The following is a 10,433-nucleotide window of genomic DNA, read 5'->3' on the forward strand; positions in this document are numbered from 1 at the left end:
GCTCAAGGCAAAAGCAACAGATCTTTACACTGGAGTCAAAGTTGTCCATAGTGCATTTGAGTGTGCCGAGAAGACATTTGTGCGCAGTTCAGTGCCAGTGGCACTGTTATGTACGTATACATTTCCAGCAATACGTGGTGAACAGTACAGTAGGCCAGGAGGACAGAGGAGAAGAGACTGAATGTAAAAGACTGTTCTTGGATGCTGTCATTGGTGAAATGTCAGAATGATTCAGCTAACACCACAGCCAACTGGTGGAGGCCTTGTGTGCCCTTGACCCAGAGAGACATGACTTTCGAGTTGTAAAAAAGGTCGGTGTAAGCACTACTGGATCAAAGCAAAACACATTTGGTGTAAGCTGAGTTTAGTGTCGCTCGCCAGTTTTTGCAGACTGAAATCGCCCGCTCCTGCTCCAATTAGGTCAAATGAACCCCACTTGCTATCCTGCAACAATTCTCTGGGCCTCTCTCCGCTATGCCGACCATGCTTACTGCACTGACACATGGATTGACTTTTGGTGCGTCCACAGCTATACATGGGAGAACAAATTTGACACTTTGACAAACGTGTTCAGTTGGCACAGATGAAGCATGGGGATCTTACAAGAAGATTTTGGGGAGAATTGAATGATCGATTACTCAGGAAGTTCCACAGAGCACAAAGGAGGCTGCAACTCTTCTGGAAAAAAATGTTTATTTCGTCATATCCAATTAAGATGTTGTCTCATCGCTGCAACTTGGGAGAGGCGAAGGTCGAGTCATGAGTCTTCTGAAACATGACCCACCAAACCGCGCTCCTTAACACCCACCCACAGCAATGTGTCGGAGGAAACACCGTTCAACTGACGACAAAGTCAGCCTGCAGGCACCCAGGTCACCACAAGGAGTCACTAGAGCGCCTATTTACTTGGCAAGACAGCTGTGCATGGCTGCATCTCACTGTAGTAGGCTGTAGCCTATGTTTTGGTTATTTGATCTCCATTCACCTTTTGTTTACTGAATTTGTTACTGTTAATGTAACTAGCCCAAATATAGATTTTTCCATGCCATTATTGATCTGTTATTTTGTTTACTAGGCCTACTTGGTATAGTGGTTTTGTTTTGTTCGCATTCACAGTCATGTCAGTATTCTAAGCCAAATTATTATCCAGTAATTTTGTTTGCATGCATTAATAACTAGGCTACTACTTTCAGCATTTAGTTTGCATTATTTTGGTAAGACAGCTGCATTCACATAGGCTGTCAGTAATACTCTACGTGAATTACCCTATCTATCTTTTAGCCTAAATTCATTACCAAAACTTACTTTAGTGTGTAGGGTACTTTCCATTGTACTGATACAGCGCAGCAGAGATACGCTACAGATTTAGCGCCAGTGTCACTTCAAAATCACTCAATCAATGGTGTAGAAGTCTCTGCAATTTAACTTTATTGTTTATTTTGGTATATAAGCAGAAGTAATTCCAATGCAAAACCCCCCCAAAATTGTGCCACCTCTGGCCCCTCACTGATTTCAACTGCCCCCTTAGTCACTTTATCCTGGCGCCACACAATAAGAGCTACAATGCTAATATTTGTGTAAACTTCACAGTTGTGTTCTGTGAGTGTCATTTTCAGTGAAAAATGTATGTGCAATACACACAGTAGGTTGACTGGTAAGCTTAATGTGGTTAATTTTACAATGGTTTCAGAGTCCCACAATATGAGCTACAACATTCAAATGTTTGTCATATCTTTACAGTTGTGTTCTATGGGTGTCATTGAGTAGAATGATACTCCATTTCATGAATCCACCATCCATAGGTAAGGCTGTACAGTACAATGTGAATGTCAGTACACACCATAGGCTGACTGGTGAGGTCATTTCCCGCAGTCAAAGTCCTGCAATAAGAGCTATGACACTAATATTTGTGTCAGCTCTTTACAGTTGTGTTCTGTTAGTGTCACTGAATAGACTGATTCACAATACATAGGTAAGTCTGTACAGTGAAATATAAGTGTGCTCCCAATGCAATTCACAGTGCATTGGGAGCAGTGCAATATCAACAGTTTTTTTATTAAATCAGGGACATTTATTTTGAAGGCGAACCGCACATTTCACAAGTATGACTAGCTTCACATAGCTGCCAGTGCCGAGAAAGATCTGCCTGAAAATGTTTCACTGCGAGGGAAGTAGCAACATCGTAGCTACAGTAAAAACAGCACTCGAGATAGCCTGCTGCATTCATTTTATCCACTGCTCCCTTTTTTACCTATGAGGGGAATTAGCTCAAATGGTAGAGCGCTCGCTTAGCATGCGAGAAGTAGCGGGATCGATGCCCGCATTCTCCAAACATTTTCCCGTCCCAGCGTGTGGTTAAATTTATGTAAACGTAAGTAAACATTTGAATTACTTTGTGGCGGTATTTCGGTATTTGGCCAGCACCGCGTTATAGCGGGAGCCTGATATAGTAAAGATGGACTTTCCTGAACTTTTCCTATTCATCTCTATGGTAAGTCTTATCGCTATCGGTGTAATATGTTCGACATACAAATTAGGATCTGGATAAAAAAATACCTGAATCAGTTATAGAACCCATTGCCCTTTATGGTTGTGAGGTCTGGGGTCCGCTCACCAGCCAATAATTCACAAAATGGGACAAACACCAAATTGAGACTGCATGCAGAATTCTGCAAAAATATCCTCCGTCTACAACGTAAAACACCAAATAATGCATGCAGAGCATAATTAGGGCGATACCCGCTAATTATCAAAATCCAGAAAAGAGCCTTTAAATTCTACAACCACCTAAAAGTAAGCGATTCCCAAACCTTCCACAACAAAGCCATCACCTACACAAAGAGATGAACCTGGAGGAGAGTCCCCTAAGCAAGCTGGTCCTGGGGCTCTGTTCACAAACAGACCCCACAGAACCAAAGGACAGCAACAAAATTAGACCCAACCATGTCATGAGAAAATAAAAAGAAATTACTTGACACATTGGAAAGAATAAAAAAAATAAAAACAGAACAAACTAGAATGCTATTTGGCCCTATACAGAGAGTACACAGTGGCATAGTACCTGACCACTGTGATTGACCCAAATGTAAGGAAATATTTTGACAATGTACAGAGCATAGCCTTGCTATTGAGAAAGGCCACCATAGGCTATGTATGTGCACACTGCCCACAAGATGAGGTGGAAACTGAGCTGCACTTCCTGACCTGCCAAATGTATGACCATATTAGAGACACATAGTGTGCCATCACAGCAGCAAGATTTGTGACCTGTTGCCACAAGAAAAATATCAACCAGTGAAGAACAAACAGCATTGTAAATACAACCCATATATATATATATATATATATATATATATATATATACTGCTCAAAAAAGAAAGGGAACACTAAAATAACACATCCTATATCTGAATGAATGAAATATTCTTATTAAATACTTTTTTCTTTACATAGTTGAATGCTGACAACAAAATCACACAAACATGATCAATGGAAATCAAATGTATCAACCCATGGAGGTCTGGATTTGGAGTCACAGTCAAAATGAAAGTGGAAAACCACACTACAGGCTGATCCAACTTTGATGTAATGTCCTTAAAACAAGTCCAAATGAGGCTCAGTAGTGTGTGTGGCCTCCACGTGCCTGTATGACCTCCCTACAACGCCTGGGCATGCCCCTGATGAGGTGGCGGATGGTCTCCTGAGGGATCTCCTCCCAGACCTGGACTAAAGCATCCGCCAACTCCTGGACAGTCTGTGGTGCAACGTGGCGTTGGTGGATGGAGCGAGACATGATGTCCCAGATGTGCTCAATTGGATTCAGGTCTGGGGAACGGGCGGGCCAGTCCATAGCATCAATGCCAATGCCTTCCTCTTGCAGGAACTGCTGACACACTCCAGCCACATGAGGTGTAGCATTGTCTTGCATTAGGAGGAACCCAGGGCCAACCCCACCAGCATATGGTATCACAAGGGGTCTGAGGATCTCATCTCGGTACCTAATGGCAGTCAGGCTACCTCTGGCGAGCACAAGGAGGGCTGTGCAGCCCCCCAAAGAAATGCCACCCCACACCATGACTGACCCACCACCAAACCGGTCATGCTGGAGGATGTTGCAGGCAGCAGAACATTCTCCACGGCGTGTCCAGACTCTGTCACGTCTGTCACATGTGCTCAGTGTGAACCTGCTTTCATCTGTGAAGAGCACAGGGCACCAGTGGCGAATTTGCCAATCTTGGTGTTCTCTGGCAAATGCCAAACGTCCTGCACGGTGTTGGGCTGTAAGCACAACCCCCACCTGTGGACGTCGGGCCCTCATACCACCCTCATGGAATCTGTTTCTGACCGTTTGAGCAGACACATGCACATTTGTGGCCTGCTGGAGTTCATTTTGCAGGGCTCTGGCAGTGCTTCTCCTGCTCCTCCTTGCACAAAGGCGGAGGTAGCGGTCCTGCTGCTGGGTTGTTGCCCTCCTACGGCCTCCTCCACGTCCCCTGATGTACTGGCCTGTCTCCTGGTAGCACCTCCATGCTCTGGACACTACGCTGAAAGACACAGCAAACCTTCTTGCCACAGCTCGCATTGATGTTCCATCCTGGATGAGCTGCACTACCTGAGCCACTTGTGTGGGTTGTAGACTCCGTCTCATGCTACCACTATAGTGAAAGCACCGCCAGCATTCAAAAGTGACCAAAACACCAACCAGGAAGCATAGGAACTGAGAAGTGGTCTGTGGCTACCACCTACAGAACCACTTCTTTATTGGGGGTGTCTTGCTTATTGCCTATAATTTACACCTGTTGTCTATTCCATTTGCACAACAGCATGTGAAATTTATTGTCAATCAGTGTTGCTTCCTAAGTGGACAGTTTGATTTCACAGAAGTGTGATTGACTTGGAGTTACATTGTGTTGTTTAAGTGTTCCCTTTATTTTTTTGAGCAGTGTATATATATGTTTATTTATTTTCCATTTTGTACTTTAATAAGGATCAGACCCTCTTTTATACATTTAGTCTAAAATGACATACCGAAATCTCTGCCTGTAGCTCAGGACCTGAAACAAGGATATGCATATTCTTGTTACCATTTGAAAGGAACACTTTGAAGTTTGTGGAAATGTGAAATGAATGTAGGAGAATATAACACATTATATCTGGTAAAAGATAATACAAAGAAAAAACTTACAAATATTTTTGTACCATCTTTAAAATGCAAGAGAAAGGCCATAATGTATTATTCCAGCCCAGGTGCAATTTAGATATGGTCCACTAGATGGCAGCAGTGTGTGTGTCAAAGTTTTAGATTGATCCAATGAACCATTGCATATCTGTTCAAAATGTTGTATCAAGACTGCCCAAATGTTCCTAATTGGTTTATTAATACATTTTCAAGTTCGTAAGTGCACTCTCCTCAAACAATAGCATGGTATTCTTTCACTGTAATAGCTACAATGAACAGTGCAGTTAGATTAACAAGAATTTAAGCATTCTGCCCATATCAGATATGTCCTGGGATCTTTGCTAATCACATTAGCCTACGTTAGCTCAACCGTCCCGCAGGGGGTACACTGATCCCATAGAGGTTTTGTTATTACAGACCGTTCTGGCATTTCCCCATCTGGAAACAACACAACTGCAATGGTTTTCTCTCATTTAGTCCAAGATGGCTTGCTACAAAGCTAACTAGCTAGCTAACTTTAGCTGCCTCTCTAGTCTAGATCCAGTTCGCCAGCAGAGCAGCACTCGCCAAAAAGACAGGGGTCACTTTTGCTTTTGGAACTTTCTAATCATCACTAAAGTCGTTTAGCATGCGATCACACTAGCTACATATATTTAGCTAAAAAGACTATTGATGAAATTGATTGCTTTCTTTGTAGCTAGCTATCTGGCTTGGTTGTAGGCTACAGTAGGCTAGTACAGTAACGTTACAGTAGCTAGCTAAGTTACACCTTTACTGAATGACAACAATGCAGCCTGAAAACCTCTGTCTAGCTAGTTGGGCTTAGAAATTGATAAATGAACATATGGAGAGATCACAAATTCATGCAACTCTGGTGGTGTCAATTGTTTAGCTATTTCCCTGCTTTAAAGAGTGAAAATACTCATACCTTTATCCATAACAGCAGATCTCCCATGAAAAAGTTGTCTTCAAATGGGACAACCAGGTAATTACAGCTAAAATGTTCTGTGCACTCTCACTGGATAGAAGTGTGTGCTTCAATGGCAGATTTTCAACAACAAAAAATAGACAAATATAGTATCAGCAATTCAAAGTCAGACGAGACACATCTGGTGTCATTCATTTACAGATGTTACTTAGATTGAGAATGATTTCCATATATTTTATTGAGCATGGTGTGCTATTGTTTTTAAACACACAGCAAACAAAAAGCTGCGGGTGCCGTATATATCTTTATAAGTTTTGCATACTTCATGTTAATATTCCATTATCCTAGATCCTCCATTCCCGAACGAGAAGCCACCTGACGCTAGCAGGAAAGACCAGAGATCTGACTTCGAATTGAGTAAAATTAAGATCACTCAAGTTGATATTTAAATTTAGAGTGACTGATATGAATTGGAGCAGGAACAGACTCAGATGGAACAACAGATACGTAATGCATTTGTCAACAACAGTTGTGCCAATGAATGCATAACACAAGGGTTGAGAGGTGTGTACACACTTGCAATGTAACCTACATATGTTGTTAAACTCTTTTTTTTTATTATGTTTTTTTACCTCCAATTTCATGGTATCCAATTAGTTGTTACAGTCTTGTCTCATCGCTGCAACTCCCGTACGGACTCGGGAGAGGCAAAGGTCAAGAACCATACGTCCTCCGTAAAAAAGGACCCAACCAAGCCGCACTGCTTCTTGACACAATGCCCGCTTAACCCATAAACACCAATGTGTTTGAGGAAACACCGTACACCCGGCGACCGTGTCAGCGCCCGGCCCACCACTGGAGTCGATAGAGCAAGGACATCCCTGCCGGCAAAACACTCCCTTAACCCGGACGATGCTGGGCCAATTGTGCACCGCCCCGGTCTGCTGCGACAGAGCCTGGACTCAAACCAGGATATCTAGTGACCACTGTGCCACTCGGGAGGCCCCATCTGTTGTTAAACTCGAGTGATGAATAAGACCTAGAGCTTTTGTAAATTCACATGATTCACATGATTAACACATGATGTCAATCCAGATCTGAATGTTTGATATCCTTTCTACTGTACACTGTTGATAGTAGTTGATGCCAAAGCTAACCTTTGAGAGTACACAGTGGCTAATCTTTGTCCTACTACAAGGACTCGGTCAGCTTGACAAACTTTTGCGTCATATGAACACACACACACACACACACCCCATGGGTTGCCATGGCGAGTACACTGAGTAGTCAGGAAAAGCTTATATTGTGCATTAAGTGACTGAATGCAACAAAAAAGAAACAGCACAGTGACATGATCACACAGTTCACTCTACGCCTCTCAATTACACGCTCACTCACTCTCATAGTTTAGCTTTATGATTATTCTCATTTAAGGTAATTGGGCCTCAATTACAGGAGAGGAATGACATGCATGACCTGGCTCTCCTCTGCTGAGACCGATCCGGGCCCAGCAGCGCAGGCCCAGCTCTAACAGTGGTCCTCCCTACAGGTTGGCCTGTTCCCCTCCCCTTTGGCACCAGCTCCTGACACGACAAAAGAGGATTGCTCTGAAGCGTTCCTGCTGGATACAGGTAATTCAAATGATATCATACACATACTTATGTGTGCAGGCACTAACTCATTCTAACACACACACACTTGATTTAGGTTAGTGTATAGTAAAGGCTTTGTCATTAAAATAATATTGTGCCTCTCTTTCAGATCTGCCAAGCACACCTCTGCCACTGCCCTTGAAAGATTCTCCACTGGGCTCATCAAGAAATTAGGTTGCCTTTTCATCTTAGACCACGGCCCATGGACAGAGCCCATTAGAACTGCCAGTGATGTCCTACTGGTCAAGCACCACGGGGAGGAAGTGACCCTGAAGTGGGAGGATCTGCTTTGCTGCAGAGAGTTTGTTTGTTACTGCAGAGAGTACCGTAAAGCCACATCCCCTTCCACCTGCACTTACACAGCAGAAAACCTCACCAATTCAAGGATACCATTTGAGGATTTTTCTGCGGCCGCCTTCTTTCAATGGGAGCTGGAGGCCTCGATGCAGAGGAAGGAGAGAGGAATGGGCGAACTGAGAAAATCCTTAGAGCAGAATCCGTCCGGCCGTCTGTACAGGTTCTACCACCAGCCGCTGAAACAAGGCCCCAACAGCCCTCACACACATACCGGCTTTCCTTGAGTTGGAGGAAAATATCTACTGCCTAGCCAAAGTGTTTTCCCTGTACCTTGCCTTTTATGAGATTGAAAGATAGAGATGGATGGTGAAGAGGGGGGGTGACTCTACAGACACACACACACAGAAATAAATAGGAGCTGAAAATCTATTTCCATTAATGGAAGTGGTTTGGACTCGTTTGATTTGTATTTATTTCACAGGTACTGTCCATTCTTTTACATTACTGTACATACATTGCTGGATATCACTGTATATATTATTGTCCATTACTATTTTGTGTAAATGTTGCACAAAGGCCAACCTTTTATTCTAATCGTGGTGAATATGTCTTGTATTATAAACAAATTGCTATAGTTAGTGTGTGAATAAGTTTGTTGTATTAAGGGTTGTGCTCCAACACTATCATAACTATGGCTTTGATTTCATTCAAATCAACCTCAAAATAATCTTCTCTATGAGCTGCTTTAGAGTTGTCTTTATGAGTAAGATACATGCCTTTCCATTGTGCTCTAACACTCATAAATTTGCCTTTGATTTCATTCTATTAAACCTCAACGTAAAGCAATCTTCTCTTGTTTTTTTTAGTTGTCTTTATATGCATTAAAGGGAAAGGAAAGGGGAGGAAGTTGTACAATGCATTCGACGGAAATTGAAAATGCAAAGTCCTCCAAATGCAAAATATCCTCCAGTGATGTCAAAACGTCCTTCAGCGATATCCCAACTATAAACAGAGTAAAGTACACACACTAAAGTGTAAAAAAATCAATTTCTAACAAAACAGTGTTTTTTATATAACTTGTTAGGCATTCAAGGTGTTGGTCTGATGGGAATCTGTGACTTCATCTTGCTTGAAAAACGGTAAAACTAGTTCATCACAATGGGTCCCTTCCTCTCCTGTAAAACAAGTTTATCACAATGGGTCCCCTCCTCTCCTGTAAAACAAGTTTATCACAGTGGATCCCATCCTTTCCTGTAAAACTAGTTCATCACAATGGGTCCCCTCCTCTCCTGTAAAACAAGTTTATCACAGTGGGTCCCCTCCTCTCCTGTAAAACAAGTTTATCACAGTGGGTCCCCTCCTTTCCTGTAAAACTAGTTCATCACAATGGGTCCCTTCCTCTCCTGTAAAACAAGTGTATCACAATGGGTCCCCTCCTCTCCTGTAAAACAAGTGTATCACAGTGGGTCCCCTCCTCTCCTGTAAAACTAGTTAATCACAGTGGGTCCCTTCCTGTCCTGTAGAAATTGTTAATCACAATGGGTCCCCTCCTCTCCTGTAAAACTAGTCAATCACAGTGGGTCCCATCCTCTGCTGTAAAAGTAGTTAATAACAGTGGGTCCCTTCCTGTCCTGTAGAAATTGTTAATCACAGTTGGTCCCTTCCTCTCCTGTAAAACGTATTTTATCTGAAGGAATAAACATTATTATAATAAAGAATGGCAGACAAAAAAACTTTATTAAAACTTGTAATTATTGTTGTCATTGTCATTATTGTTTTAAGTACAGTTCTAAGGGAATAAACTCTTATGTTTACCAAATGTATTGTATTTGTCAAATGCTCCAAATTCCACAGGTCACCTTACCGTGAGATGCTTACTTACAAGCCCTTAACCAACAATGCAGTTTATTTTAATAAACAGAGTAAACTTTGTTATCATATGATTCATGTTTTAAGTACAGTGTAAAAAGTATTGTAAATAATCATGTGTCCCTCGGTGGGATCGAACCATGTCTCGAAAAACTCAAAATCATGCCACGGGCTTTACACAACTGGCCCTTTGCCGCGCACGGGTTGGTTTTTATGCATAGGAAATATGCTGGCTAGATGCGTGGCTATAATGTATCTGAATGATTACAATGTATTTGAGACGTGAATGTGCCTCTCATAGATCTGCACCTGCAGTATTTCCAGCTCGAGATAATGCTTTTTGTACGAGACACTGTTCATGATTCTGATCGCATAATCGGATACATTTTTATAAAGGTACACATTATTTTAAAATGCCATAATACATCAAGTAACATCCATCCATTCCAATAATAACACAGCCATGGCCACCTGTACCTGTTTCTTATCAACACATCATTTGTCTTAT

At 42.2% G+C, this 10,433-nt stretch overlaps 1 long non-coding RNA gene across 1 annotated transcript; it reads left to right on the forward strand.

Moving 5' to 3' along the window:
* The first annotated feature begins 2,121 nt into the window (after positions 1-2,121).
* LOC118361732 (uncharacterized) lies at positions 2,122-8,452 on the forward strand. Its single transcript, XR_004821050.2, has 3 exons — positions 2,122-2,371; positions 7,563-7,738; positions 7,869-8,452. It is a non-coding gene; the product is annotated as an uncharacterized LOC118361732 (long non-coding RNA).
* Positions 8,453-10,433: the final 1,981 nt, after the last annotated feature.

This window comes from Oncorhynchus keta, chromosome 28 (genome assembly GCF_023373465.1).
Source record: "Oncorhynchus keta strain PuntledgeMale-10-30-2019 chromosome 28, Oket_V2, whole genome shotgun sequence".
NCBI lineage: Eukaryota > Metazoa > Chordata > Actinopteri > Salmoniformes > Salmonidae > Oncorhynchus > Oncorhynchus keta.